The sequence below is a fragment of the Pipra filicauda genome, unplaced genomic scaffold (genome assembly GCF_003945595.2).
Source record: "Pipra filicauda isolate LSUMZ 115617 unplaced genomic scaffold, ASM394559v2 scaffold9_size5747161_pilon, whole genome shotgun sequence".
In the NCBI taxonomy this organism is placed as follows: Eukaryota; Metazoa; Chordata; class Aves; order Passeriformes; family Pipridae; genus Pipra; species Pipra filicauda.
In genome coordinates, this window is record NW_024105198.1 from 22,752 (window position 1) to 28,225 (window position 5,474).

Genomic DNA, 5,474 nt, shown 5'->3' on the forward strand with positions numbered 1-5,474 from the left:
AATATCTAAAAGCTGAGTGGAAAAAAAAGACCGTTTTAAGCAAGTGACAGCATATGAAAGAGACTCCTTGTTGTGGTGAAGAGATTATGAAAACACATTTTTAACACAAGCTGCCATGATCTCCAGATGAAATTTCTAATGAATTTTACCCTTCTGATAATATTATTGCTGCTAGAAGTGTTTCAAGGAAAACCCAAAATATGGTAATAATCACAATGCTTCCTAGGGAAGTGATTTCCAAACCTGAAATTGAGGTCAAAGGCCAACAACATTCTCATTAATACCAAAAATTTCTCTTCATATTGTTTCAGTATAACCTATAGCTGTACATTTCATATCCACTAAAAGCAGAGGGAGTAATTTCACTATATATTAGCTTAGATTAGGGTGATTGTTTTGCAAATGTTTATTGGCCCAAAGAGGTTGAAAGAAGCAAAGAGAATACAAACAAAGAGTTTTCAGGAAGGGTTTATACATTCTAAAATAGGGCAGTGTAGTTGCTGTTATTGAGACCAAACTCACGTTCACACCTTGAATACCAAGCTCACTTGCATTCCCCAAATCACATCCTGTAAGACACTTATGGCAAAAGCAAATATATGTGTAGAATCCCACAAGGGTACATCCCTACTACAAAAATATCAAGAACATTTAAATTAAAAAGTTAACCTACATAAAATATACATGGAAATAGGCATAATGGAGAAAAAATTATGACAAATAAACAAAAATATTGGAAGATTCTCCTCAGAGGCTTTGTAGAAATCCATAGAAACTCACCTGTCCCATGAGGTACCTTTAAAACAGAATGAACCTTAAATCTGTCTCATACACCAACTTAACCACTGAGGAAATACATGCACATGAGTGATTCATTCTTGCAAAGTGCAAGTCCTATTAAGAAAGAAAATACATCATTGCAAACTTCCACCATTGCAAACTTGTTAGAAAAAGAGCAAAAAATATGCCACATACTTTACAGCACCCAACATTTTATTTCTAGCATGAGAATAATTTAGAATTTATGATCTTCCTTCACTGTTTCTCCACTTCTTTTTGCTTCCTCCAACAACAGAGGAGCTTAACAAGATTGGTGCTGTCAGCAAGCAGCAGAATTCACTCACTTGCTGCACCACTGGCTCCCTCTCTTGAGGACTCAATGAATTAGAGCCTCATCAGCTCACAAACATGAAGGTACAGAGGGTGACCAATGATGCATCACCCAAGGCCTGCAGCAGCATCTATTAGCAGCTATTTTGCCTTATCACAGCGATAATAAAATCTACACGATTAGACTTCTGTGTGTCTCTTTGCAAAGCTTCACAGCCAAACTTCTCTCTTGTATGTGTCAATGAACACGATGTAAAGCAGGTTTTCCCTTCCAAAAGCTCGTGATAGGGCAACTTCCAGATGAGAGCTGCTCTTACACAGCTAATGCATGGCACAGACACCAGCTGTTTAGCAGAACACACTTCAAATAACTTATGAAATCCATATTATTAGTCTTACATCCAGTGAACAAGCTGACAAAGAAATGTCTGATGTAAGGGTTTCACTCCCTCTGAATTGGTGGCTTGAAACACAGTGATCCTCAGACTTTCAAGTACATGCTTAACTTTCAATATTGCACTAAAATACATCAACTTCATGGGACATAACTGGGGCTGTATCCAGGAAAACTCCTCTGCTGCCCTACATCTCTGAGTGAACAGGGAGAATCAGTCCTGGAAAAATAAGTGTAACATTCACCAGCATGAGCACAGCAAAACCTGCATTTCTACTGCACTCTTTAGCTGTTAACTCCCTTGTTATCTGACTTGTTAAGATAAGATGAGAGAGAAATGACTGCTCACAGTACAAAATTTGTAAGTCAGAATTTCTGCATAGGAAAAAACATGTTTAAGAGGCTTCATGACTGACTCTGCACCTAAATGAGTGACTAGTGGCCTGCCACAACCCTAACTACTGTCAGTGCCTTTCACAGACAGGTACTATACCCACTGTTATATTTCTCTTAAAAATTAAACCAAAAATAAAACTCTTTAAATTTCCAGTCAGTAGTGCTAACAATCTCTCCTCTCTCTGCCTTCCCTGCTTTTTAAGATCTCCCATGAAAATGCAGCCCCATGTATAACTGTATATTCTGAAAACACACTCCACTGGGTGTTTAACCATCCTGCCTTTGCAGCCCTGAAACTATGTGACACGTCAGCATATTCTTTCAGCATATTGAACTCAGTCATGTTCCTCAGCTCAGCAAATATTTTATTTTTCACCAGAGCCAGAAAACAGGTGAGCATGACAAGAAGTTGAAAAGATTTTTGGTATAAGTGGCCTTTTTTCCTCCTACCTCTTTCCTTGTATTTTTTTCCACATGTCACATAATCAGGAGACAAAGTCTTCTACTCCTGTAACTAAACATTTCTGCACTTATTTTTCTGAAGGTGCTTTACAGGGTCTCATTGATTTTGCTGGAATTGTATTTCAATTAATCTTTGTGAACAGTGGGAAAAGATGAAACTTGTTTTTGAGATGTTCTATTTCTTTTCATCCCTGTGTTGTCCTTCACTTCTTGAGGGCTTTCATAGGTTCATAAGGAATTCCATTCAGGCAGATGCAGATGGAAGATGGCTGATGAGCTGCATGGCAATGAAATGCTGTATCCTCCCTGCACATCTCTCAAAGGCCCTTCCTGCATTGCTCTCCTGCCTTAGGATCTCTCTTCTGTGCCTTTATAAACATAAAGGCCTAGTCAAGAGGAATATTATATTTAACAGCACAGAAGTCTAAAGAAAATTATAGTTTGAAATTATAACAGGCTAATTACCTAGCCTTTGCTTGTTGTTCAGCTCTTCAGCACTTTCTCACAAACTGGAATCAATTAGGGCAGGATTATATCACTCACTCATTCACTCATTCCCATCTTTTTATGTTAAAAAAAAAAAAAAAGGAAGCAGACTGAAATTTCTCCTTTAAAAATCTTGCAAAAGATCCTTTTTTTAGATTCTTAGAACTCTGCCTTTCTGTGCCTGAGTTTCTCCAGGAGCAACTTGTCTATCCATGAAGGCCTCCTGGCATTTTTGCCTGATTTCCTCTTTGCTAAAATGCATCTCACCTGAGCTCAGAGGAGCCAATCCTTGACTAATAACCAGCTTTCTTGGGCCCCTCTTTCCTCCAGGGCTTTAGCCCATGATTCTGTACCAAGCAGATCCCTGAAGAGGCTAAAGTCTGCTCTCTGGAGTCTAAGTTAGGGAGCTTAACGTGAGCTTCTCATTCCCCACCAGTTCTTCCTTGCTATGTGAGAACAAGGTCCAGCACAGCACCTCTCCTTGTTGGCTTCTCTATCACTTGGAGAAGGAAGTTAGAATCATTAACACACACCAGGAGCCACCTGTAATGTTTATGCCCTGCTGTGTTGACCCTCCAACAGGTATCAGGGAGGCTGAAGTCCCCCAGGAGGACTAGGGCTTGTGAACATGAGGCTGCTCCTCTCTGTTTTTAGAGGGGCCTGACCTGCTCAGTTTTCCTGGTTGGGTAGCCTGTAACAGATTCTTCCTGTAATGTCACCTGCCCCTGCCCCTCCTTTAATCCTGACCCTTAAGCTTTTGGCTGACCCCTCATCCATCCCCAGGCGGAGCTCAATGTGTTCCAGGTTGTCATGGACATAATCTCCCTCATCTCCCCTACCCATCCTTCCTAAGGAGCCTGTATTGTTCCATTCCAACACTCCAACCATAGGAGCCATTCCACCATGTCTCTGTGATGCCGATGAGATCACAGCCCTGCAGGTGTGTGCATGTCTCCAGTTCCTTTTGTTTATTCCCCATGCTCTGTGCATTTGCATGGTAATATCTGAGCTGGGCCCCCAGTGAAGCTGAATTACTGGCTGGAGTGGCCAGAATTCCTTGGTGCTGTTCTTCAGCTGCTCTCCTGTCGACCTGTGAACCCTCTGGGCACCTCTTGCTGGCACTGTCATCCATCTGGCAGAAGTGGGATGGATTGTGGTTCCTCTCCCCAGGTACCTAAGTTCAAAGCCCTCTGGAGCAGCTTGGCCAGCCTGTGACTGAAGATGCTCTTCCCCTTCTCTGCCACATGGACCCCACCAGCCCCCAGAGGACCAAGATTCACCAAGTCAAGTCCCATGGTCGAAGTAGTTGAACCCCTGGCACATATTCTGTGACCATCTGTTGACTCACCAGGTTGGACTGGCCCTTTCAAACTCCTTCCCTTAGCCTGGGTGGACTGATGAAAATACTCCTTGACCCCCAGAGTCCCTGCTCTATGGAGCAGTTCCCAGGCATGTCTGACCTTAGTTTAGGGTGAGAGCTGGGGCAGGGAATCCAATAAACTACATCTAATAGAGTACCTGACCCTTAATACTGCAAATACTCTCATTCCTTTTCCTCCTTTCTTTTATTTTTAAAAAGTTCACAGGAACATTTATTCCAACCTCTGAACATAATCACTGAGTTTCATAAAGAACAAGATTCCCACAAGGCCTCATAAAAGTTATTCTCGGTGTTCCAGTTCTACTTCAAAGGGAAAAAAAAGCCATTTTACAATAACCTTGCTGTCACAGAGTGCTTACAGCCAGGGTGTTCACTGGGAATAATCCATAATAAAAAGGAACCTTTTAGGAATTCCTGTCCAATTGCCACATATAAAACAAAGCAGGAAATAAAGTGTTGGATGTTTAGCTGTACATTCAGCCACCGACACCCACAGAGTCAAAAATAAGGGGAGAAATAAAAAGATAGTCTAACTAGATAGCAATATCTGAAGTGCTGCTCTTTGTGGGGTTTATTTGCTTTACATCACATCTTTTACTTCCAATTTCTTCTCTTTTTTTTTTTTTGTCTCAAGCTGTCATTACTTTCAGTGCACTGTGACCAACTTTGCAGCAATACAGGCCCTTTGAACTCCATGTGGACTGGAGCTGGACACGTGCAGATGTTGGGAAGAGGGTGGGGAGTGAGGGGACTTTAAACACTGAAGTGATGGAGCCCAAAATAAACCCCACGGTTCTAACTCTCTCAAACTTGATGGAGTTTGTACTTGTTGTACCTCTGAAGACAAATATCATGACATTTTACTTAGATTTTGTGCTTTTTTTTAAAGCGGGTACGCGCCTAAAGACTGGGGTGCCTAAGACATGAATCTCCAAAAGCTAAACCCATAGAGAATACAAAGGAAAAATCCACAAAGAGATATATTTTTTTTTCACATCAGCTAGCAGCTTCATCTCAGGTCCATCTCATTCTGACACTTGTCTAAGTGGAAAATAACCATGTGAGTTGTTATTTTGAAATGCAGAAATTCCTCAAGCACCGCATAACTTAATTTTCAGAATAAAACTTAACTCTATTTCCACAGTGCAAGATGATGCAGCAAAATGCATATTTCCATGTGCATTATGTTTTAAAAAGAAACTAATTACATTGATGAATATGCTCTTCATTCTTTTTCATAATCAT

The 5,474-nt window shown here is 41.0% G+C and overlaps 1 long non-coding RNA gene across 1 annotated transcript; it reads left to right on the forward strand.

Annotated features, from left to right (window-relative positions):
• Nucleotides 1-3,856: 3,856 nt before the first annotated feature.
• LOC120322550 lies at nt 3,857-5,038 on the forward strand. The gene is made up of 2 exons (XR_005562320.1): nt 3,857-4,199; nt 4,864-5,038. It is a non-coding gene; the product is annotated as an uncharacterized LOC120322550 (long non-coding RNA).
• Nucleotides 5,039-5,474: the final 436 nt, after the last annotated feature.